Below are 27,546 nucleotides of genomic sequence, written 5' to 3' on the forward strand. Positions count from 1 at the left end.
CGGGTAGGTACCACCACCCCGCTTATTTCTGCCGTGGTTTGAAGGATGGGATAGCCGTTGTAACTATACTGCTATGACCTTAGAACTTATATAGGTATATCTAGGTGGTAGGACCCCTTCTGAGTCCGCACGGGTAGGTACCACCGCCCCGCTTATTTCTGCCGTGAAGCAGTAATGCGTTTCGGTTTGAAGGGTGGGGCAGCCGTTGTAACTATACTGAGATCTTAGAACTTATATCTCAAGGTGTGTGGCGCATGTACGTTGTAGTTGTCTATGGGTTCCAGTAACCACTTAACACCAGGTGGGCTGTGAGCTCGTCCACACATCTAGGCAATAAAAAAATACAAAAAAGGTGGGTGGCGCATTTACGTTATACATGTCTATGGGTTCCAGTAACCACTTAATACCAGGTGGGCTGTCAGCTCGTCCACTCACCTAAGCAATTAAAAAAAACTGCGATTGATTCGACAAAAAGACTCATGACAAGAGCCATAATGAAGAAGAAAATAACGGGTGTATATGGGTTATGTTACTCGATTACTATTGCTGAATAAGGTTTGACCATAAATATGGTGGAATAAAATTCAATCCAAAATTACCGAGTTTATCTTTTGTTTATACATATAATATTTACAAGATACCTATTTCTAATGTAGTTTCGTAGTAGTAATTTAGTTTCACAGTGCTTCTTTAGTGCTCAAATAACTTCTACACTCATTAAAACCGTACAGCTACCTTCGTACCTGATGTATTTCATTTCCTGATACCACATTCTGCATTAGTGCACAGGTTGCGTGTGAAGCCACCGAAAGCACTCACAGTATTAGCGGCTTTTACTTTAATGAGAAATATCTCAGTTATTTACTTTTATCTTCAACCGTAATACGTGAGTGCTTCAAACGTGGGGCGATAATTAATGATTAGTATAACAGCTGTGTTTCTTTAAAGATTTGTATAGGGAAGCATTCGAAAAATACTGTGACAGCCTAACGTTAGTTGACTGGAATTTGGGGTGATTTTTATAAGCATTTTACATAACTAGAGGTCCCGCAGTAGTCGAAATTCGACTATAATTAATTGGAATCGTAAGTTTGTACACTATTATGAAAGTGCACAAATGTGGGAAAACGAAATTTCCCCATGAAATGAACCCAATTTTCCCATGACAAAAGCAGCGGCGAATCGAAAGATGTAAGAAGTATATTTACAACGGCTACCCCACCCTTCAAACCGAAACGCATTACTGCTTCACGGCAGAAATAAGCAGGGTGGTGGTACCTACCCGTGCGGACTCAAAAGACGTCCCACCACCAATAAATGTATGCTACCAGCAATAAGTCTCCGTTCCACCATTTAAGGAAACAGAATCCTCAATTTTATTTTAGGTCGAAAATAGCAGCTCCGAAACACTACTAGGGCTTTCGAGTGCTCGGCTAAAAGCTGGCTCGTGTCAAGTGAAAGCGCCGCACGCCGAGTGCACTCCGTCGGCGTGTACACGACTTCATTTCAGCGCAGACTCGAATGACGCAATTTGAAACTAGAATACGGTGAAACTTAATAACAACGCGGCCCGATATCCGTTCAGTTCAAATATCAATTAAGTTTTGCTATCTTTCCGGGGAACTCTTTCAATCTATCTTCTTCTTCTATACTTATATATTATTTAAATATAAGTTGCTGTTCGTTAGTCTAGCTAAAACTCGAGAACGGCTGGACCGATTTGGCTTATTTTGGTCTTGAATTATTTGTGGAAGTCCAGAGAAGCTTTGAAAGGTAAATAAATATGAAAATGCTCGGAATTTAATAAAAATAACAATTTTGTTTTTCCTTTAATATGTCCCCCGTCGGACGGATTCCTTTTGTTTGTTATATGTTTATTTTTTACAAAAGTTTAGGTCTTTTACTTATCGATTGAGGCTCTATGAAGTCGGCCGGGTCAGCTAGTTATATAATATATTTTTTCTGAAAGCCTTTTCAGGATCTAAATCATCTTTTTAATCAATATCAAACGATACAGCCTTTCTCAATCGACGCATCTCGAACAATAAGCGTATACTTTTTATTTATAGTGGGCGCTTTTTTTATGATGTGGCATATGTCGACGCAGCATCACCCTTAGTGCCAGAGCTTTGGGTGTGCAAATCAAATGTAGTAAACAAAGCTGTCTCCTGAATTTTATACGCGGAGAAGTGCCATATCCCACAACTTTTTTTTAATTATTGGCTGATGTTAAGTGGTTACTGGAGCCTACAGACATCTACAACATAAATTGAGCATTATAGCTCAATTTTTTTAGTTAGCAAACATGACCGGACTTACCTGCGACCTGCTTCGTGTATAATAATAACGTGAGATGGAGTACTGAATTGAAATGTAGCTATGAAGCATGCGTTCTTTGCTATAGGAAGATTGTACACATATAACCCACAGACACAGCCCATTGAGTTTCTCGCCGGAACTTGTCAGTGGGTCCCGTTTCCGATCCGGTGGTAGATTCTGTGAAGCAATGCTGCTAGGGCCAGTTTTAACATCACTCCGATTTGAGCCCCGTGAGCTCACCACACGTTAGGGCGAAGCTGAAATAGCCTCTCAAGGCTATCAGCATAGGTAGGAAAAAAAAGTACACGTATGTATGGACGCAAAACACGCCTCACTATTATTTAGCGAGTTAAAGGGGTAAAAGGAAAATGGATTATTGCTTACCGAGAAACAGTAAATCCTAAAGGTCCTTAGATCCGTATCTTGTTATCAGTCGATAAGCTGCTTTAATCTGAAATCCTCTGTCCATTTTCCACGAATAACATCTAAGGTGAAGCAACAAAATCCTGTAACATAAATAGCATCAAAAACCATAACTTCGGCGAGTACTGTGATAGGGGAGTTTTGAGGCTCTTCACTCTCTCAATAACCGGTGGGTCATGAAATCGTTCAGGTATTTAATAATAATTATGAAGATACAAATAAATCTTATTTTTCTCCACCTTATCCAACTAGGTGGGGTCGGCACAGCTAATTTTTCTCTTCCATTCTCTTGTATCAGCCGTCATCTCAACGCTCACTCCTCTCTCTCTCTCATATCGTCATTCACACACTCCGTCCATATCTTCTTCGGTCGACCTCTTCCCCCTCTACCTTGCACTACAATTTCCATACATCTCCTAGTCACATGCATCTTCTCTCTACGCATCACATGTCCATACCGGTTAACGGTCGTCTGGTGTAGTGGTAAGTGACATGGTCACTACACAAGGGGGTCGCGGGTTCGAATCCCGCCAAGGGAAGATATTTGTATGATAAATTTAATATAAATGTCTTTTCCAGGGTTATGGATGTATATTAAATATATGTACGTGTATAATAAAAATATTACATTTATATCCGTTATCTAATACCTGTAACACAAGTTCTTTACGAACTTATCACGGGACCAGTTAACGTGGCGTCATTGTTATTAAATATTTATTTATTTATTATACCACGCTAACCGTCCGCTCTTTAATTTGTTGATTACCGGCGCTACTTTCACACTTCCTCTGATGTACTCATTCTTTATCTCGTCCATTCTTGTCACTCCACACATCCATCTCAACATTCGTATCTCTACCGCGTGCACTCTTCTCTCATGGTTTACTTTCGTCGCCCAACATTCGGATTCATACAGCACGACAGAAGATACAAATAGACACAATTTAGAAGTCGTCGTGGCCTAAAGGATAAGTCGACCGGTGTATTCGTGTTGAAGCGAAGCACCGGTGTTCGAATCCCGCAGGCGGGTACCAATTTTTCTAATGAAATACATACTCAACAAATGTTCACGATTGACTTCCACGGTGAAGGAATAACATCGTATAATAAAAATCAAACCCGCAAAATTATAATTTGCGTAATTACTGGTGGTAGGACCTCTTGTGAGTCCGCACGGGTAGGTACCACCGCCCTGCCTATTTCTGTCGTGAAGCAGTAATGCGTTTCGGTTTGAAGGGTAGGGCAGCCGTTGTAACTATACTGAGATCTTAGAACTTATATCTCAAGGTGGGTGGCGCATTTACGTTGTGAATGTCTATGGGCTCCAGTAACCACTTAACACCAGGTGGGCTGTGAGCTCGTCCACCGATCTAAGCAATAAAAAAAAAACGACATAGGCCCAATTTTATGCAAATTGATATGAAGCTCGAATCTTTGCGGACAAAATCGAAAGAGCCTATCCTTAAAGAACAGTCCGTAAAACAGTCCACGAGCGTCTAAAACTCCGGAACGAAAACAATAATCGGTCCATAAAGGACTTGGAACGGCCCAGAACGGCCAGTAATGGTTGAAAACGAGATCTAACATGTCCGACCACGCCTAGCCCGCACCATCCGTGCAACATGTCACTAACTATGTAATAAACTGTATCGTCTGGTGACACACTGACTTAAAGAACGCAAAGCATGCGCTTGTGCACAAAATGGCGTATGTACATATGGGCGTAAATGCCACTATTGGCAATAATTAACATGATAATATATAAATTAGCTTATGTATGCTACGTTATTATTTATTTATTATTAGCAAGATGAAACATATTTAATAATTAGCAGACACTGTTTTGATGGGATAATGCTCAGAATAAAATATGTTTAATGTTTATATTATTGTTTAAAAACACAAATGACTATGTAAATGATGAAATATTAATAATAATTTATATTATAATTAACAGTAATAAGCTAATTAAGTATTGTAAATGTTATGCCAATGATGTTGGCGCTATTTATTTTTAGGCTGGATTATTATCCACAATGTTTGTTTATATAAGTTAAAAGTAATTTATTTACAATAATTTAATTTCAGAGTCATGTAAAAATCACTAGAAATCACTAGTGCCTTTGTACATAATTTTCCTATTACTCTGTACTGTGTCTTGTTTTCTGTGTGTACATAAATAAATAAATAAAATAAAAAAAATGTTTATGTATTGTGAATATTAAGTTATATTTTGGGAACAAAATGGCTAATTGTGTAATGACTAAGACGTGGCTTTTTGTAATAAACATGTAATGTTAACGTTTTATAGAATTGTATTGTATTTTCATTGTAATAGATCTAAGGCGTGAAAAACCCGGGCGTATTATAACGCCGACATATACATGAGTGAGTGCTATGATCCTGCCCATTTGGGCCGTGAATCAGTCATATCGATGGGTGAAAAGCTACATTGTGGCTTAACGACATTTGGCTTAATACGCGACATTTATCTTTGGTGGGTTTTATTTTGTACTAGCTGACCCGGCAGACTTCGTAGTGCCTCAATCGATAAATAAAATACCTAAAATTTTGTATAAAATAAATTTAAAACAAACAAAAAAAATCCGTCCGAAGGGGGATGCATCTAAGGTAAAACAAAATTGTTATTTTTATTTAATTTCGAGCATTTTCATATTTATTTACCTTTTAAACCTTCTCTGGACTTCCACCAATAATTCAAGACCAAAATTAGCCAAATCGGTCCAGCTGTTCTCGAGTTTTAGTGAGACTAACGAGCAATTTATTTTTATATATATTAGCATCAACAGTTCGATGTTTTTAATTGAGCTTCCAAATTTTAAACTTTAAATGGCTCTCCTGTAAAGCTGCAAAAATGTCGTTTAAGCCAAATATCCTGGGAATTTTCGGGTTTAAAGAATGGGCCAGTAGATTTCAGACTTGGATATCACGTTTCGTTAAAATACTGAAATATTAATAAGCATAAATATTAAAAATAAATTGTTATTATAATTAACATTAATACTTTGAATAAGTATTGCAATTGTTTATTAAATGCAAATCATGTTGTTGGCGCCACCTTTTATCAGACTTGATATTAATTAGGTTTCTTTACATTTTTTAAAAGTAATATAAGCAAAATTAATTGCTGTCAGAGTCATGTAAAATTTATTAAAATATTTATTCTGAATATTAGGCTATTGTTACACAGTAATTCAATTTGTTTGGTATAAAAGAAGTTGTAGAAACATCACAAAATGGCTAATTGTGTAAAAATTAAGACAGTGCTTTTTGTACTACTCAAGTAATTTTAACGTTTCATAGTAAGAAGGTATTGTATTTTTGTTGTAACAGATCTTACGTGTGAAAACCCTGTTGTATCGCCGACATATATTACTATGACAGTTTCAAAACTTTTCTATCAGAGTGGATGGATCTCCTAACCACATAACAGCAGGTAAATTCTGAGCACTCCTACTCAAGTATAGCATTAGTTTACTAGAAGAATAATGTGCTTAGTGCGAATTTTTAACGTTGTCGATAGCGTAAACGTTAACTCAAATTTGTATACCTACAGTTGGAACAGCGCCCCTAGCGGCAAACGTAGGCAAACGCAACAACTCCATACAATGTTGAGTTAACTTTTACGCTATCGAGAACGTTAATAAGCTTTCACTAAGCACATAGATATTTTGTAATTGCACCCGCTCTGAAAATTTGTATCTCATACAGAAATAAACAGTGTTGGTCGTTCGGTTAGCTGAACGACGCGGCACTGTGTCACGGATATGTACCAGGGTTTTGGCCAGAGCTGCACAGTTTTACGAGTGCCGTGTATCGCCAGGAAACGTTATTAAGACAACGTAATTGCTCCTGAACTGTAATAAAGACAGATAATCTCGCCGAGAACGAAGCACTTAGGAGTTACGCTGAACTTGTAATCGTGATCTGACGGCCACCGGTTACACGGACGCAATGCGATATCTAGCCGAAGAACTGAAGGGAAAGGATTAGGATAGCCTCGTGTAGCCAATTCCGACGATAAGCGCTAAGTTAAAGAAGTACCGAGAGAACGTGTTGATAAATGATTTTAATAAGTCGTCGTGGCCTAAAGGACAAGACGTCCGGTGCATTCGTATGAAGCGATGCACCGGTGTTCGAATCCCGCAGGCGGGTACCAATTTTTCTAATGAAATACGTACTCAATAAATGTTCACGATTGACTTCCACGGTGAAGGAATAACATCGTGTAATAAAAATCAAACCCGCAAAATTATAATTTGCGTAATCACTGGTGGTAGGACCTCTTGGGAGTCCGCACGGGTAGGTACCACCACCCCGCCTGTTTCCGCCGTGAAGCAGTAATGCGTTTCGGTTCGAAGGGTGGAGTAGCCGTTGTAACTATACTGAGACCTTAGAACTTATATCTCGAGGTGGGTGGCGCATTTACGTTGTAGATGTCTATGGGCTCCAGTAACCACTTAACACCAGGTGGGCTGTGAGCTCGTCCATCCATCTAAGCAAAAAAAATAAAAAAATGATATACAATACTATATAAAAAGCTGAGCGGAGCCGCTTAGGAGCGAAAAAATACGTTCGGCTTTGAATAGTGAGGCAGGCTTTGAAAATGATTGTTCAAATATTATTTTAAGTCGACAGTCACATTAGAATCTTAATAGGCTAGGCGCCTATGGTAATAATCAACACAAAAGCTTATATTGTATACGGAAAGTGAAATTTATTGATATTGTTACGCCGGTAAGAGTAACGCCATCTATCGCCGACTAGTCGAACGAACGGATCTAGTAGCATCTAGAACGCTCAAGAAATACAACGCCATCTATTGTCAGATAGCGGAAACACAGTACTCGGCTTTTGTGGAATATTCTCGACGATTCTAGGGATTTCGTCTCGACTGTAAAAACGTTGCAGAGATGGCACGCAGTCAGTTAGTAATCGAAGCGAAACAGCGAACGGATCACCTGAAGCGAAGCGGAAGAAGCGAATTGAGAATTTTAAAGTGTTTGTGAAGTGTTTTATGTGTTATAAGTGATAAATACAGTGTTAACTTGTAATTCAGTAGATTTTTTATTTATCCCGAACTCCAGCGCGAACAATATGTTCCAAGCAGTGATGACTAATCTAATATGGACGGTCTTAGATAGCCTATCTGTTCAATTTATTAAGTAACAACGCACAATTCGTATCCAAACTATCAATTTCAACGGACACAAATGCTTTGAATCGTTGAATATTAATCACGTTGTTATGAATTATGCCACGACCGCACGAGGAATGTGTGCACAAGATGGCGTCTATCAAAATGGCGGGTAATCACTTGTGGTGCAGAGGACATTGGCCCCATTGTAGAACAGACAGTAATAATAATATAACTCTTTATTTAACACCACATGTACAGGGTAAGCATATAAAACAAATAATAGACGGTGACATAAATTGGCGGCCTTATCGCGATCTCTTCCAGGCAGCTTTGCAGGGAGAGGAATAAGCAAACTAGCATGGACGGTGCTATATCATAATAAACTTACATAAAATATATACTTATATACACATGTGAAAAATAAATACAATATAAGATAAACTTACATACGATTAAATACAAATAAATATTAAAAATATGCAAGTAAATACAAAATAAGTAGCAACTTGTGCAGTTATATCGTAGGAGCCATATTATTGTGCAAGGTAGTGCGATTTTAATCTGAACTTGAAAATTTCCGGCGAGGACGATTGTTTGATGCTTAAGGGTAGTGCATTCCATAAACGGACTGCGCCAACAATGTTGCCATTCAAACCTTAAATTCATTTTAGACTAGCTTTCCACAGCTCTGTCTACGCGAACTAAAGTCTATAGCATGAACAGAGACCCGAGTTTAGGGGTGGGGTGAAAGTGAGCCTAGGATTCCTTTCCCAGGTTCAAATAATTTCCATGTCGTAAAAATTTACTTACTGGTGGTAGGACCTCTTGTGAGTCCGCACGGGTAGGTACCACCATCCCGTCTAATTCTGTCTTGAAGCAGTAATGACCGAAGTAAATACTGATTCTTTACAAGTTTTTTTTTAAACAGATCACAAATATCACAACCCGTCACGAGGTCGTATTATTCGCTGATGATACATCCTTATTGTTTAAAATTAAACGACAATTGGAAGATTATGACGATGTGAATGATGCTATCTCGCGCGTGGTACATTGGTTTAGTGTTAATAATCTGTTATTAAATAACAAAAAACAAAATGTATAAAATTTACCACACCTAATGTTAGACAAGTAGACACTAATATCATTGTAAGTGGAGAGACACTGGAGCTTGTTGATTCGACAGTTTTTCTTGGTATAACAGTTGATTCCAGGCTGCAGTGGGGTCCTCACATATGCAAGTTAGCGAATAGACTTAGTTCTGCAGCGTTTGCGGTAAAAAAAATACGAACGTATACTGATGAAAATACGGCACGTCTAGTTTATTTCAGTTATTTTCATAGTGTTATGTCCTATGGCATTTTGCTATGGGGCAATGCTGCCGATGTCGAAACGATTTTCATCCTGCAGAAGAGGGCTATTCGTGCTATTTATAATATGCACCCGAGGGAATCCTTGAGGGACAAGTTTAAGGAAATCAAAATTCTAACTTTAGCGTCCCAATACATTTTTGAAAATTTATTGTACGTGCGTAAAAACATTGTAGAATTCCCCAGAGTCTGCGATTTGCATAATATGAACACTAGGAACAAACATAGGCTTGCGTTGCCGGCGGCTCGAATTAAGAAAATAAGCAACTCTTTCAGGGGGCTGGGTGTACAACTTTTCAACAAGATCCCACAAAACGTTCAACTACTACCTGTTCATAGATTTAAGAAAACTGTCAAGGAACGTTTGTGCAACAAGGCATATTATAAAGTTAAGGATTTTTTACTAGATGGCACTACGTGGGAATGAGGCGTTCGCTCCTGGCCTTTTCATTTTTCATTATTATTATTATTTATTTGAATTGTATTTTTTTGACTTGTTTTTTTGTATACTGTAAATATGTTTTCTTGTTTAAAAAAAAAAAAAAAAATAGTTGAGAAAATACAAAAAAAAAAAAAAAAGCCCGCTGAGTTTGTTTCGCCGGTTCTTCTCAGGACTGTGGCTTTTTTGGAACCGGTGGTAGAGTTAACATTTTCTTTTACATTTTGACATTCAACAAGTGTGTTTTTGATGACATCCAAGTTGAAATAAATGATTTTGAATTTGAATTTGAATTTGAACCAATACTTTATATTAATTTTAATACACAAATACCCACATTCAGTTGAACATGTACCAATATATTCGTTTCAAGATATGTTACACACTTCAGAAATTAGGAAAAAAATAAAAATATTCGGAGTGGTAGTATCCCCCGTTTTCGGTTTGCGAGTATCAAGATTTTGATACTACGACTAAGATGAGTTACAAGAAGCTTAGTTTGTTATTTTTGGAACACTCCACATAATGTACATATTTGGTTCCCTCAAAATCTTTACCGAATCGAATTTACTCTAGAATTTAAAATATTATTATCTTATATATATCTTATACCTTTAAGCGAGCAATTCTTGTATATTAACATAGCTACGACTTATTTTCAGAAAATGTTGTTTTATTCGTGTTTTCAATAATCAACTCTTCCCGACATCTATTGGCGAATAATAATACTATTTTTCTTAATTGAGGGCAACTAAGCGCTTTAAAGACACAACAAGATGGAGTTATCAAAAAAAAAAACGAACAAAGCTCGGTCATCATCTAGTTAACAATTATCGAAGAGCACAAACAAAAATAAGCTTACACGAAAAAAAAATGTTCACAGAGAAATAAAAAAAAAAGATAAAAATATACGAACCTTTGGAAGCAAGATTTTAATTACACGTCAGTAACATGTTGCAATTTTTATTTTCATGTTCGAGTTCTTTGAGTTGAAGATTCATTATCCGGAAAAAACATTAAAGGGCTCTTTTCGACAAAAATATATTACTCGTATGTACTGATATAATAACATGTACATTTCGCCGTGGCGATAATTTTATTAGGCTCATCGTAGGTTCGATGCCGGAATTCAACGTCGGATCCAGGGGGGAGTCATAGGGGTCCCCCCCCTGGATGACCCCCCCCCTGAGCTAGTTCCAGGACTTGAACTAACTTGGACTAATTGAAGAACATCATGATTTATTTATTATCTATTGTTATCAAAATTAAATTATAAGTTCTTAACTTGCCTACGACTACGTGACCCCCTCCTGGCGCCAAAGCTGGATCCGCCCTTGCCGGAATTCTATAGAGAAACTAAAGTTCTTGACATTTAGAGTTTTACAATTGATTACGACACACAATACTGCTGTTAGTTTAACTACAATGAACTCATTAATCAGACATAGAACAATCTGTTTGCCACTTTCCTTACATTCTACCTCACTTAGACTGTATACGCGTACGGAATTTGTATTTTGACCAGTTTTTCCCCTGACCCGGATTCTAAATCTATATAAACTAATAATTACGGATGGCGTATGATCTGTTACGAATACATCTTGCACTCCGAATGGCGGGTTAGCTGTAATAACAATATAGGTTTTAGAAAACGAAATGGAGGTCATCATTGTTTTGCGCCAAAAAATCTTTTCATCAATATAGCAATGCTTAAAACTCACTATTTAATTAGTCAACAATAAGCATGTAGGGATGTCTTCGTAAAATGCGTTGTGTGAATGTGTGAGTGGAATATAAAATGAAAGCTCCATTAGGCTCAAATGACGTATTGTTGTCAGTTTTCTTTACATATTTTATTTAAGTGTCGGTTTTAAAAATTCAAGTCTTTGTGACATAAAAAGGTCTTTCTTTCCTTTCTTTCCTTTCTTTCCTTTCTTTCCTTTCTTTCCTTTCTTTCCTTTCTTTCCTTTCTTTCCTTTCTTTCCTTTCTTTCCTTTCTTTCCTCCTTTATTCCTCAATAAACGATCTGATAGTCCTAGTGTAAAGTAGTTAAAGGCCATAGTAGCCGAGAGTTCTAAGTCTCTATAGTACGAACCACATTCTTCAAACTAGAACGCAATATTACTTTTTCACAGAAATAGGCATAATATTTTTACGAAGTTCAAAGACGCCCTACCACCGGTATTACGAAAATTTCAATTTTTGTGCTTTTGATTTTTATTACACGACGTTATTCCTTTACTGTGGAGCTTATACGTGAACATGTATTAAATAAGCATTTCATTAGAAAAAATGGTACCTATCTGCGAGATTCTAACGCAGTTTTAGCGTCATTTCAACTACCATATAGGTCACAAGTACGATCCACTAACGGTTCTTTTAGGTACCTCAAGCATTGGTCATCGTTCTCGTCGAACCCGTCGCTTACGACGAAGGGCTCGGTGAGTAAATTAACCTACAGGCACAGCCCACTGAGTCTCTCAACGGATCTTCTCAGTGGGTCGCGTTTCCGATCCGGTGGTAGATTCTGCGAAGCACGGATCTTGCTAGGGTTAGTGTTAGGAACGTCAGGTTTGGGCCCCGTGAGCTTACTACTAGTTTGGTGAATCTATAATAAACCCCCGAGGCTACTTTTGTCGTCGTGGCCTAAAGGATAAGACGTCCGGTGCATTCGTATCGAGCGATGCACCGGTGTTCGAATCCCGCAGGCGGGTACCAATTTTTCTAATGAAATACGTACTTAACAAATGTTCACGATTGACTTCCACGGTGTTCACGGAATAATATCGTGCAATAAAAATCAAACCCGCAAAATTATAATTTGCGTAATTACTGGTGGTAGGACCTCTTGTGAGTCCGCACGGGTAGGTACCACCGCCCCGCCTATTTCTGCCGTGAAGCATAACGCGTTTCGGTTTGAAGGGTGGGACAACCGTTGTGACTATACTGAGACCTTAGAACTATATCTCAAGGTGTGTGGCGCATTTACGTTGTAGATCTCTATGGGCTCCAGTAACCACTTAACACCAGGTGGGCTGTGAGCTCGTCCACACATCTAAGCAACAAACAAAAAAAAAACCCCGAATTAGTTACTAGAAACTACTAGAAAGAGTTACTAGAAAAAAAAGCCCCACGCAACATACCAGCGTTAATGTTAAAGCTGTACCGCAAGCTTTAAGCAGTTGTATTCCGATTTATAAAGCCGCGAATTCGCCCGGTCTTATCGATTTAGTATAATTACATTAAGGCTTATATCGACCATAATCTCGCATAATTCGTATAATGAGTGGAGCCTCAGAGAGATTATCCGTATTATCTTTGTGTCGAGTTTTTAAGCTAACAGCTCCGTTATAACGATCTCGGCGAAAGCAATTACTTTGAATAATCTCTGTTACATAAATACGATTTATAATATAAGACCGGTTGCGAAATATTTTACCACAAGGGTTAGTTCAGCTGTTTTGATTATTTGTATTGCAAAATCAGTAGGCGTTTTAATCAACTATTAGATTACTTTGAACTGGTTTTCCAATTACGGTTTGAACCTTCTATTTCAATTCTATTCGCGTGGCGACGCATGCCGTGGCGACGCGTCGCCATGCACAATCGACTGTGCGATTCTCTCCCACTCGATCCGGCGTTAAGCCATCTCTCTCGCTACACTGAGCTCTGATACTTATAGTGTATACTCCGTAGTGTATACTGTGTTGTTTACTACAGTACACATAACCTATGTTTTACTTGAAATAAAATTATTTTTCGTAATATTTTATTTTATCATTATGACATATTTAGTTCCTATAGCAATCTGTTCTTTTCTGCATATTACATTTACAAAATAATGTCGATGTTCCACATCTGCCAGGCGTCCCTTGACGGCTCACATTTTTTTGTTTTTTTGTTGCCCTTGTAGGTAGACGAGCGTACGGCCCACCTGATGGTGAGTGGTGGCCCATGGACTTCAGCAATGCCAGGGGCAGAGCCAAGCCGCTGCCTACCGCAACTGTAGTATTCGTCTAAATCCACGTTTTTCAGTGGCCTTTCAACATCGTACCCTAAGTAGATGATCGGCCCAAATTCAGTCTTCTCTGAGCGTCAAGTTTCACGATACCCTTCACGAAGCCAAGGATCGCAGCAGATGAAGGGAAATCGTATGTAAGAAAATGATTCAGCGGGGGATCGATGCGAGGATCAGAAAAAGGACCGTGAATAGATTCTTTAATCTTTAAAAAAACGCTGGTATCAAAATCGAGGTTATACTAATAGATTCAATGTTTATCTACGCGAGTATCACAATCTATAGTATAAGTTTTTCTATATTTTCTTAACACGAATGAAGAAAAATAACGTATCTCGGATTTATTCGTTTTGGATGTGGTTAATTAATATCTCTAAAATGACATTTAAAAATATTACAAGTAGTCTTCTTCTTTGTCTCCACCTTGCCCCATTAGTTGCAGTTGGCACAGCTTATTTTTCTCTTTCATTCTCTTCTGTCAGCCGTCATCTCAACACTCACTACTCTCTTTCTTATATCGTCATTCACACATTCCATCCATGTCTTCTTCGGTCGACCTCTTCCCCCTCTTCCTTGCACCATTTCCATACATCTCCTAATCACATGCATCTTCACTCAACGCGTCACATGTCCATACCACGCTAAACTAAAAATATAATTATAAATACGTTAAAATAAATAATATGCTAAAAAAATATTACAAAACTAAGTAGTCGTTAAATAGAAATAAAATTCATTAAAGTATTTTTAGATTAGGATTTATAGTAGGTTTTTTTTAGTATTGAAGGATTATTGGTGGCCCGGAGGGGGCCTTTCCAGTTACACCAGGACAGGTGGGCGAGCAAAGGCTCAGCCAGGAGGGGTGGGATTAGCTAACAGCTGCCCGGGGGCCTCCGAAGGTCACCTAACAACTCTAGAGCAGCTGCTTCGCGAATGAAATAGTTTTACTTTGATGAGCCCTATACTAGGATTTTGTCCAATGGAATGTGCATTTTAAGCAGTTTCCAAATACACCGCAAATGGCAACTCAATCTCAACCTTTTGTTCAGTAAAGCGGGTCACTAAATATAATTGCAGATTCAATTAATGTATTTAAGACATTAAAAACAAGGTTAACAAAGCTAACCATTTATTTAGTTTATGATTTGAATTATCTGATCATTCGAAACAAAGCAACCTTTTTAAGACTAATAAGCGTACATTTATTTAACACGGAAGCACATTCTTTTAAATTCGGAGGCACTCTTATCATTTTTTTTTTTATTGCTTAGATTGGTGGACGAGCTCACAGCCCACCTGGTGTTAAGTGGTTACTGGAGCCCATAGACATCTACAACGTAGATACGCCACCCACCTTGAGGTACAAGTTCTAAAGTCTCAGTATAGTTACAACGGCTGCCCCACCCTTCAAACCGAAACGCATTACTGCTTCACGGCAGAAATAGACAGGGCGGTGGTACCTACCCGCGCGGACTCACAAGAGGTCCTACCACCAGTAATTATGCAAATTATAATTTTGCGGGTTTGATTTTTATTATACGATGTTATTCCTTCACCGTGGAAATCAATCGTGAACATTTGTTGAGTACGTATTTCATTAGAAAAATTTATCAGCTGGCCTATCAAAAGTTTCGATAATTCGTAACCTAAAACGCCGATTCGCGTTTCAGAATCACGTTAGAATATATTTAGAGTACGAAATGTTACGTTGACTTAGTAGCTTCGGTGCCGACGCGAATATGAATAATTCCGACGCTATTTTTTTTTATTTTTACTGCCGCGTATTCTCTGTTTGGCTTAATGGTTGAAATACGTGTGTGTCTATTTGCGAGTTAAGTGATGTGCTTGGCGACAATGTTATAAAGAATATTCATATGAAGACATGACCTATTTAAGCAATAAAAAAAAAAAGATCGAAATACAATGAAATCGGAATTACAATTTAGCTTTTCGCTTAATGAGAAAAACCAGTTACCTATTCTAGTGATTCTAGCTGGATTCACAACAGCGCCAAGTCTACGTACATTTTGTAGTTTATTTTTTTTATTGCTTAGATGGTTGAACGAGCTCACAGCCCACCTGGTGTTAAGTGGTTACCGGAGCCCGTAGACATCTACAACGTATATACCGCCACCCACCTTGAGATATAAGTTATAAGGTTTCAGCATAGTTACAACGGCTGCCGCGCCCTTTAAACCGAAACGCATTACTGCTTCACGGCAGAAATAGCCGGCCAGAAAATTCGGCTGTAACAAAAAACGATTGTTATGTAAACTGTATAAAACAATTACTATGTAAAAAAATGGTGTACGTGCAACTTGGTGCACGTGGAAGAAGTGAAACTTCTTTCGCAGTGTGTCGTATTGTGATTCTCTTCATTTTTCACCCTTCAATCAAATTTCTCTTGTAATAGGAAATGCTTTGTCCTTTCTCTCTCTCCACGGACGAGTGGCTTGTGAGACACTCTGTCTATTTTCTCACTCTCGCTCTTTCTAAATTGTATATTTTCTCTCTAGCCGTAACGAATCTGTGGCGAGTTAAATTTTACTCTCAACGCGCCTAAAGAAGTTTCACTTCAAAAACCTCTACAATTCGACCTGCCTTCGTAGCTATTTTCCTTATTCTCATGGGCCACTTTTCAGAATAAAAAAAATGTAATACAATTATAATAACATTCGTGCCTTCTGTCCATAAATAGAAGTCGACACCAAAATATGACATCAAAAGCAACAAAAACGAAATTTAGACGATTTAAAACGTCAGCATGGCGTGAGGCCGTCTCATAGCTCTTGTCGGATTAGTGACTTCATCCGCCACGACAAGCCCATCGCCGCCCCATGGGTTTATGGTCCGACCTCAATAAACGCTACTGTTAAATGCACAATTATTTTGTATGTGGTAAATTTTTTTCACATGTGACGGATTTTTATGAGTTTATTTCAGTTGAATGAATTCCATTAGTGGCACGAATGTTGTTTTAAAATAGGGTATCGGAATATATATTACAAGCGGCCAGCTCCGGCTTCGCTCGGGTCTTTAAAAAAAAAATTCAACGATATTTGACGTTGTTTTATTTTTTTAAATAAAAGAACACTTATTGCGGCATAACTGTAATAGTTAGACATATGCTGTCGCGACACTATTTGTAAATAATAATGTGTTGTACAAAGTCGTAGTACATTATTTATTCTATCGTCAATAAATTTTGCAGGGCACGCGATGTAAAGAATATTTTAAGTAATTTTTTTACACCTTGGGTAATATTATTGGAGTTTTAGTAAGGATCCCTGATTTTTTCAAAAAAGATTATTATAGCCTCTGTCATTTGGGAATAGTGTAGCTTCCAAACAGTGAAAGAATTTTTCAAATCGGTTCAGTAGTTTCGGAGCCTATTCAATACAAACAAACAAACAAATATTTCCTCATTATAATAATATTAGTATAGAAGTATTGATAAAATATCGAGGGCTGACACAAACAAATTTTTCCTGTTTATAATATTAGTATAGATAAAATGTCCAGGACTGAAAGGTTATTTGGTTTAAGCAACATTTATGCAGCTTTTCGAGAGTCATTTAAAGTTTAAAATTTGGAAAAAAATATCAATTATATCAATTAAACTTATTCAGCTATTTGAATGGGATAAATTTAATTTAAGTTCAACTAAAAACATTGAATTGTTGATACTAATAACAAATAAAACGGATCTTTAATTGCAAAGATTAATGTCGCGTACTAAGCGAAATGCCACTTAAACCAAATTGCATTTCACCTCTCGATATAATATATATTTTGTATACTTTTGCTAAAGTAGGCGAATTAGCTGAAGGCTTGCCTTGTGCTAAGTGGTTACTGGATCTTATAAGCAGGAACACAGTTAAAGAGTCCGTTAAGTGTTACTGGAGCCCATAGACATCTACAACGTAAATGCGCCACACACCTTGAGATATAGTTCTAAGGTCTCAGTATAGTCACAACGGCTGCTCCACCCTTCAAACCGAAACGCATTACTGCTTCACGGCAGAAATAGGCGGGGCGGAGGTACCTACCCGTGCGGACTCACAAGAGGTCCTACACCATTATAATTTTGCGGGTTTGATTTTTATTGCACGATGTTATTCCTTCACCGTGGAAGTCAATCGTGAACATTTGCTGAGTACGTATTTCATTAGAAAAATTGGTACCCACCAGCGGGATTCGAACACCGGTGCATCGCTCGATACGAATGCACCGGACGTCTTATCTTTTAGGCCACGACGACTTCAAAAGTGATAAATACAGTTTTAGGTTGTACTTTGGTCGAACTTTTATTTATCCCGAACTCCAGCGCGTAAAAATATCTAAAGTACAACGCTATTATAATTTTCAACGCTAACAAATTTAACATAGAAAAACGAACAGCCGACACAGATGCAAACATTTCCATTTGAAAAATATAAGCAGCCCGGATGGAAACGCGATGAAAACAAAATATGAATTTAAAACAGACGTTGCGTTTTATCTGTATGCGAATTTAAAACGTTAGGTTAATGGACGAAAACAGAAAAACAAACTAGAGTCTAGAGAAAATAAGCCTTAAAACTTAGTAAGCAACGTGGATTTTAGATTGAAGATAATGCGCCGCGTAGACACACGACTACCCGTGCCATGACGGGGTGGTTTTTTTAGTTATACAAGAATATATTTACACAAATATGTACTTTCGGATCAGACATCTGGTCAGCAGCTGATGTGGGGAAAAAATGAATAATATCTTCTCACACGATTACATTAAGATGAATGTATCGGCTTTGGGGATGGAGAATCTAAAAAGCACATGATTACATTAATATGAATGTTACTCGGGATTTAGGGATGAAGAATCTTAAGAAAAAATACTAATTTAAATGATATTCAGCTGACACCCATGTTTTTTTTTTTTGATTGCTTATATCGGTGGACGAGCTCACAGCCCACCTGTTGTTAAGTGATTACGGGAACCCAAAGACATCTACAACGTAAATGCCGCCACCCCACCTTGAGATATGAGTTCCAAGGTCTTAGTATAGTTAGTTACAACGGCTGCCCACCTTTCAAACCGAAACGCATCAGTCTGCTTGCTGGTGGTAGGACCTCTTGTGAGTCCGCACGGGTAGGTAACCACCACCCCGCCTATATCTGCCGTAAAGCAGTAATGCGTTTCGGCTTGAAGAGTGGGGTAGCTGTTGTAACTATACTGAGACCTTAGAACTTATATCTCAAAGTGGATGGCGCATTTACGTTGTAAATATCTATGGGCTCCAGTAACCACTTAACACCAGGTGGGCTGTGAGCTCGTCCGCCCATCTATGCTTTTTATTTTTATTGCTTAGATGGGTGGACGAGGTCTCAGCCCAAAAAAATATCATACAGCTCCATTAAATTTCTAATTGAATTCGAGAGTTTCTCAGCAGCGCACGTTGTACGTAGCGTGCTGATCGTCCATGAACCCGACCTGAATAAAAGTTGGCCGCGATTCCTCGTCGAACATCTGCCGCCCTCGAGGAATTTCCCAGGAAATTTTCTCGTTACTTCTCTATACATTTTTAGTTTCCTAACCCGAAAACTTGGGATGTCTGTTATGTTTAAGTAAAAAGTTAAAAAAGGCTGCGTCCGCCACTATGTAGCTTAGGGAGCTTCGTTGTGAACTTTTTTACCTAAGTCTTATTCGGAAAAGCGTTTTTTACTTAACATTTTTTTTTTTAAGAAATCTTAATATAGCATATACGCGATGTAAATATTTGTAACTAGCCTTTGCCCGCGACTCCGTCCGCGTGGAATAATTCTTTGGAATAACGCTAAATTTTACCCCCACTTCATTTACGTAGAAAGTGAAAATATTTTTGAATTATAGAATGTTTATTTAAACCCCTATTTTGAAACATTCTTTATTGGTGCTCCACTTGTATTGGGATTACCATGATGTTATATAGCCTATAGCCTTCCTCAATAAATGGGCTATCTAACACTGAAAGAATTTTTCAAATCGGACCAGTAGTTCCTGAGATTAGCGCGTTCAAACAAACAAACTCTTCAGCTTTATAATATTAGTATAGATAAAAACATTATGAAGTAAAATATTCTAATACATAACTTAAATTTTTTTACATTTGAAAAACTTGAAAAATAGTCGCTCCATACTTGAAATACCATACTTACTTTACTTTCCGAATCGGCCAACTATAAAATTGATTTATATCCATAAATCACATTTTTTTGTAATTTTCATTACCATTGTAGACACGGCATTGTATTCTATTGCTGACACTTTTCAGCAATACCAAGACGCCTAGCTACATACTGAAATAGTATTTAAAAATAATAATTATAAGTTAATCGGTAACTTTTTTTTTTATTGCTTAGATAGGTGGACGAGCTCACAGCCCCCCTTGTGTTAAGTGGTTACTGGAGCCCATAGACATCCACAACGTAAATGCGCCACCCACCTTGAGATATAAGTTCTAAGGTCTCAGTATAGTTACAACGGCTACCCCACCTTTCAAACCGAAATGCATTACTGCTTCACGGCAGAAATAGGCGGGGTGGTGGTACCTACCCGTGCGGACTCACAAGAGGTCCTACCACCAGTGATTACGCAAATTATAATTTTGCGGGTTTAATTTTTATTACACGATGTTATTCCTTCACCGTGGAAGTCAATCGTGAACATTTGTTATGTAAGTATTTCATTAGAAAAATTGGTACCCGCCTGCGGGATTCGAACACCGGTGCATCGCTACATACGAATGCACCGGACGTCTTATCCTTTAGGCCACGACGACTTCAAAAACTTTACTACTACTTTTGTTCGTAAAATCCATTATTTGATTGGTATAGTAACGAATCGTTATCTGAATGGAACAAAGTATATGTGCATTCAATATCGACATCATGTGGACAGTGGCTTTTACTGATGGCTATGCCTTCCGATGTCCACTCAACACCTGGTGGATTAAATATGGCTATCAATATTACAAAGATACATTCCCGATACTGCGGACAGAATGGAAAGCAGTCGACGTCGCCCCAAACACGTCATTTCGGATCCTCCCGATCCACTAACGGTGCTTTTAGGTAGCTCAAGCACCGGTCATCGGTCTCGTCGAACCCGTCGCTTGCGACGAAGGGCTCGACGAGTAAATTAACCCTCAGACACAATCCACTGAGCTTCTCGCCGGATCTTCTGAGTGGGTCGCGTTTCCGATCCGGTGGTAGATTCTGCGATGCTAGGGTTCGTGTTAGCAACGTCGTCAGGTTTGAGCCCCGCGAGCTCACCTACTAGTTACGCTGAAATAGCCTCTCAAGACTCTCAGCTAGGAAGGCAAAAAATAAATAAAAAAAAGATATATTGCAAGTCTGTTGCAAAAGATAAAGTCGTTTATAACATCGCTAGCTCTCAGATAGTAAGCCACGTCGCGACACACGTGTTCGTGTACCGTCACACCCCGAATACTATTTGTCATGCCCACCATTTGACCTACTTGCATATCTTTGAACATTGTTCATTCTAAGTCTTTTTGTTAGCGGAAAGCGATTATGTACTGCCCTTAAGAGATAATAGATAATAGAGATAAGCGACGATAGAGGTTATAGACGTCACAAGAACATCGTCCAGGAGCTCATTTCGAGAACACGCGTTATGACTTTTACTTCAAAAGTTTGGTAATCTTCTGAGGGTTCAAAGTCTAGTAATGTTTTGAGAAGTGGTTCCTCAAACCTTCACCATCATCAGCCCACAGTCGCTTACTTCTGGACGTAGACCTTTCCCATTTCACACCCCTGAGACCGATCTTCAGTTCTCCTTATCCATTAATCATCGTCTATCCTCAAACATGTGGAATTTCATTCCTCTTCAGTGTTCCCTGGCTGATAAAACTCGCCTTGCTTTGAGATACCTTAGGAAGACTATTGAAGCTTCAATTCCCAGCAGTTTGGTCACAAATTAATCCTGACTGGCAGCAGACATATTGTTACTTGGTTTCAGTATAAAATAAATGCTTATTTCGGTTCCCCGCCCGCGTTACCAGCCCATCTTTACTTCTCCAGTGTCTTCACAAGATCTTGGAACACTTAGCCCAACTTAACGCAAATTGGAAGTATTCAACTTTGTAAATTATATTTTACGAGACGATACGAAGAATTCGCTATAGTCTTAATTTTGTTTACGGATGTTCGTTTTTAGCCTTCAGAATAATTAAAATAATATTATTTTTGTTTTAAGAGTACACGGCGCGCATAATCGTAAATTAAAAATTTGCCTTCGGAATAAGGTGACACTTTAAAAAACTTTTATAAGGCCCGTCACGACTTACGCAAGTGTTGTGTTCGCTCACGCGGCCCGCCCACACATAGCCACCCCCCAATCCCTACAATCCCACTTTTGCAGGTTAGCAGTCGGAGCTCCGTGAATCGTGAGGAGCGTCGACCTACACGACGGTTGTGCCTTCGAATTAATCCGGAAACACATGAAGTTCGCGTCGGAACGGTACTTCGATAAGCTATGCGTCATGATAATCGCCTTATCGTTGCCTTATAGTCGCTGACTATTGTATTAAGAATATCAAGCCCTTTAAAATCTCTTTTAAAATTAATACTAAAAATTAAACAGTAAACAGTATTAATAAACTATATAACACTCCACTCTCTTTATATTGAATTAAATACTTCACTCCATGACACAGAATGACACTGAAGAACATCCTTTAAAAAAAAGAGTTTTAAATAATAAAGGTTTTCCTTTACATAATTTTAAACACACTCATAGACGGATACGGGAAGAGTCCTTGTTCTGATGGCTGGTCTGGATGTTTCGTTCTCGGCACAAACACAGACTAATGGTGATGACGTCAGAACCATGACCACCTAGATACTAATAAATTTATTATTTAGACTATAGAATGCCTCTACGTGGGATGACAGATGGATGCTACAAGCCGCACGGTGGACCAACCAAGTGAGGTCTGCAGTGAGAGGTCTCTTAAGTTTCTGCAATAGGATGAGCTCAGAGAGAAATGGCGGTAGATCGTAAGACGCAATAAATCTATCCTCTCCAATACCACATGACGATCACAGCCATTCCTGTTAAGAATGTAATTTTTTTATTGCTTAGATCGGTGGACGAGCTCACAGCCCACCTGGTGTTAAGTGGTTACTGGAGTCCCTAGACATCTACGACGTAAATGCACCACCCACCTTGAGATATCATTTCTAAAGTCTCAGTATAGTTACAACGGCTACCCCGCTCTTCAAACCGAAACGCATTAATGCTTCACGGCAGAAATAGGTAGGGTGGTGGTACCTACCCGCGCGGACTCACAAGAGGTCCTACCACCAGTAATGAACTAAGTGTAATGACTAAGATGACTAATAAATTTATTTCGACTCTAGATTTTGGACAACCCTATTATTATTATATTCACTGATATTAGGGATGAACAGTTGAGAGCGGGCCGTCGTAATTCCTTAACGGCCACTTCTAAAACATAAATTCTCTTAACAAACATTATCCGACAGACCGCAAGCCCGAAATACCTTTATGGCTTGAGGAACGCTCGTCCCGACGATTCTGGATGGCGCGTCGGTCACGGCACGACGCCCTGATATATCGACGTGGAGTTAGCGCTCTTCCAGAATTTAGAAGACGCTCTAGAATCGGACATGGCTTAAGTGAAAGGCTGTGTGCATTATATTTTTTTTTTGGAACAAAGTTCCTTATGGTACGATGCGGAGGCGTACCCTTACCGGGAAAAAACGTCCGTAACGTAAGTTTTTTATTAGTAATGCACACAGTGTACGACTTAACTCTGTAATAACGTATGAAAAATAACATATTTTTAATATACTTCTTATAAATAATTGTGAATAAAATAAAATTGATAACTTTGTAAAGTAGTTTTTATTTATTTTTATCAATAAAAAAATCATAATCAAAAATGTATACCTGAATAACTATTTTCTTTATACTTCGAATAGAACTTAAAATTAATATTTTTATAAGGAACTTCATTGCTATCCGGTGTCCCACGACACCACACATCTTTTTTATTGCATAAATGGTTGGACGAGCTCACAGCCCACCCGGGGTTAAGTGGCTACTGGAGCCCATAGACATCTGCAACGTAAATGCCGCCACCCACCTTGAAATATGAGTTCTAAGATCTCAGTATAGTTATAACGGCTGCCCCATCCTTCAAACCGAGACGCATTATTACGGTAGAAATAGGCAGGGTGGTTTTACCTACCCGTGCGGACTCACAAGATGTCCTACCACCAGTATTAGCAGCTGATTCAATCTTTGGAGGAAAATTATTTGCTAACTGAACCCAAGCTTTGGGGCTTTGTAAACACAATTGGCCTTGGTAATTGTTTCGAATTCGACGGGTTGTAGACTTTTAAACTAATTTGCTCCATATAAATTAGAATCGACAATGTGATGCCAATCGCGGTTAATTAACAAAAAATTCGTTACTCTGTTTTTGTGCTATTAAAACATTTTTATCACAAGCTAAAACTCCCTCTTTCTGATTTAATACCTTCTACGCTTGTCCTTCACTGTACCATCATTATCCTGCCCTTCTCCCAGTCACCTGGGGTCGGCGCAACATGTTTTCTCCTTCCATACTCTTCTATCATATACCATTTCTTCGCTCACTCCCCTCTTACCCATATCGTCTTCACGCAATCCATCTATTTCTTCTTAGGTCTACCTCTTCCTCTATATCCTTCCACATTCATAGTTAACATTCTCTTACCAACCTCATTTTTATTTCGCCTCATCACATGTCCATACCATCTCACACGTGCCACTTTCAGACTTCCTCTAACATATTCATTCCGTATTCTATCCATTCTCGTTACTCTACACATCCATTGCAACATTCGCATCTCTGTTGAATGCAATCGCCTTTCATCCGCCACTTTAGTTGTCCTTCGCTTTACCAATAGCTCTAAAAACAACAGGTACATTTGATAATTGACAGCCAACTTCAACTGAATTTTTGAAATATAATTATATGCCCCGTGAAGAAAAGAACCACTGCAAGTATTAAGCAAAAAATCATTGAGCCCGAAGTTTTTGAATCCACAAAATGTAGCCCAAAATTAAACCGCCGCGGCAGCACCTATTCTTTATTCATTCGCGATCCATAAGAATAAGAAGTGAGCGTAACTTAAAAAATATTCGTGTCAAAATAAAACGCACGTAACATTACGAAGCTAATGTAATGTAAATATATGTGAAACGTATGAAAACGGAAGTCGTAACGGAAGAAACGTACTGACAGCACGAAAAACAAATCAGAGCTTACAAATATAAAAGAAAAGACGCGTCACACTCACGTGCCCGTGTAATATTTTATTGAAATATTCAAAAGCACATTCGTGTAGGAATTTATCGTAAAAACATGTACGTCAACTTAACGTCAGGATACGGTGATGAGCCACGAGTCTCCTTCGTGATCTATATTATTCAGTACTTTTACCGCTAACAGCTAAAAATATGTCCTCAGAGATATGACTCAGAAATAGGATCTTATCTATAATAGATTCATTTTGAACAGTTACCTTTAAAAGCCCATAACATATTTGTTATTCGGATTTTTGAAACATTATGAAAAGGAAAAACTTCACCTAAGTATGTGCCAAGGTAACGGTATCACCCCACCGAACGTGGTCTCGCCTTGTCGCGGCGGTGGGGCTTAAGCGTGCACCCCGATACCGTGGAGCAGCGTTGTCTGCACAGGGGTGCCGTGAACAAAGAGGACTGCACACCGTGTTCCCGTTTTCCCACCTTTGCTGGACAAAGGGTGCGTGAAGCGGGAGATGGCTCCCTTCTGGAGCCGTCTTGAATGCTAGGCCATGTCCCCGGCAGCTTTTTGGCTGCTAAAGGGGAAGGCCCTCCAGAGGAGGGTACCGGTACGCCGGCGTGGCCACACCGTGGTCAGACGTGTGGGTCTGTCAGTAATGGTAGACCCCACGTGGATGAGAAGTGAACCGGAGGGCACTCCCTTCCGGTCGCTGGTTGCCATGTCCCCGGCTGCCTCTTGGCGGCTACAGGGGAAGGCCCCCCAAAGGGGGGTACCGGTTTACCGGCGTGGCTTCGAAGAAGCACACCGCAATCCCTACCGAGTAGGGGACGGGGGCTGCTGCCTAGCAGGAGCCGTGAGGATGCGAACCTCTATAAAAAATGCCCCAATCCCAAGTTTTTGACACCTGACGATGGGATGAATGGCTGGAGGGAGTCTAGTCCCAAGGGTTGTCCCATACCGTAATCCCCACTTGGTGGGGGGCGGGGGCCGCTGCCTAGTAGGGGCCGCGAGGATGCAAACCTCTATAAAAAATGCCCTAATCCTAAGCCTGTGACGTGCCCGGTGATGGGATGAGTGGCTGGAGGGTGTCCAGTCGTGAGGGCCGTCCCAGGGGACCGACCCCTGGTTAAATAACAAAGGAACGAAATGAATGATGGCAAACTTACAAAAAACATTACCCCAGGAGGGTACCACTCTAGGTGGAGAATCCCTCCGTGCTTCCACTTCGGTGGGAGCATGCTGCCCCACGTATTCTGGGGGGGGCAAAGCATGCCACGATGAAGGGGGCTGTGCGACGGGCAGCGGAAAACCCGTCGAACCGAGGTGTGCCAGCGCTGGCTCGACGCGCTCTGCGCTCGTCAGCGACTGCGAGGCGGCTGGCCCGAAAGGGAAAGTCAGGCGGAAGAGGAAATCGAGGGGAGTTTCTTCCCGCGAAGGGAAGGGGGGGCTAACGTCGTCCTCTGACACGGATGCCCCACCGGAGAAAGTGGTGGTAGTCTCCGATTCGGCCTCTGCTGCGGAGGAGATGCCGCCCCCTAAAGGGAGACCCGCTCGGGGGAAGGGCGCACCGTCACCGGCGCCGTCATCGGCGTCGATGTCTGTCGCCTCGCTGGACGGGCGGACGACAGAAGAGGAGGAGGGCGGTCTTCGGGACCCTGCCTTGGTCATAGGCAGGGCCATGAAGACCGTCAAGTCGTATGCGGCGACCAGTGCCAAAACCAAAGCTGCTGGCCGCAGGCTGCGGGAAGTCGTCTCGCGAGTCTCGAAGGTTCTGCCTTCGGTTGCTTCCGCCAATGACCAGGTGGTGCAGCTGATGGCGGAGAATTTGAGGCTCCGAGCACAGCTACAGGCGCAGCAGCGGCCCGATGGCAAGGTTGCTGCTACCAAGCGGGTAGCCGCGACGAGGTCGTCGCCCGCGTTGCCGCGTGCCGCTGGGTCGCGGACTCCTCCGGCATCTGTGCCGGCGGTGTCGCCGCTGGTCTCCGGGGTCCCTCGGGGTCCCTGTCCCTCAGCGGCGGCTGGCGACCCGTGGCCCGTGCTGCCACCATCGCGCGCGGTACAGCGGCGTTCGCGTCTCCCGTCGCCGCGGTCTAGGGAGGCGACGGCCGTCGAGCGGCAGCAGGGATCCGCGGGGCCACGGATCTTGGGCCTGCCGGAACCGAATTGCTACAGCCTGGACGAGATTATCGATCGCACCGTCCAGGCTGTAATGGAAAGGCTGGGTGGCGGGCTGGCGGCTCTCGAAGCGAAACGTATTGTCGCTGGTGACGCTGAACGGCCTGCGTCTACACATGCCGCGGTGTCGGGTGCTGCAGTGACCCGCTCCACCCCCGTACAGGCTCCAGCTACTAGGGCGGGCCCGGGGCGAGACAGAGCCAAGCGGGGGGGCGGCGCTAACGCGAAGTGCACATCGCAAGCGCCTCAACCCCGTCCGCTGCCCCCGCCCCCGTCTAACATGGACGAGGGGTGGAATGTGGTGGCCCGGCGGG

The 27,546-nt window shown here is 40.4% G+C and overlaps 1 protein-coding gene across 2 annotated transcripts in view; it reads right to left on the bottom strand.

Moving 5' to 3' along the window:
* Positions 1–27,546, bottom strand: part of LOC105841633 (nose resistant to fluoxetine protein 6) — a 387,723-nt gene that overhangs the window by 53,804 nt on the left and 306,373 nt on the right. For both annotated transcript variants that reach the window (XM_062673881.1, XM_062673882.1), the window contains one exon: positions 2,704–2,825. The gene's annotated coding sequence lies outside the window, so the exon portion shown is untranslated. The remainder of the gene's footprint in view (positions 1–2,703; positions 2,826–27,546) is intronic.

Source organism: Bombyx mori, chromosome 19 (genome assembly GCF_030269925.1).
Source record: "Bombyx mori chromosome 19, ASM3026992v2".
NCBI lineage: Eukaryota > Metazoa > Arthropoda > Insecta > Lepidoptera > Bombycidae > Bombyx > Bombyx mori.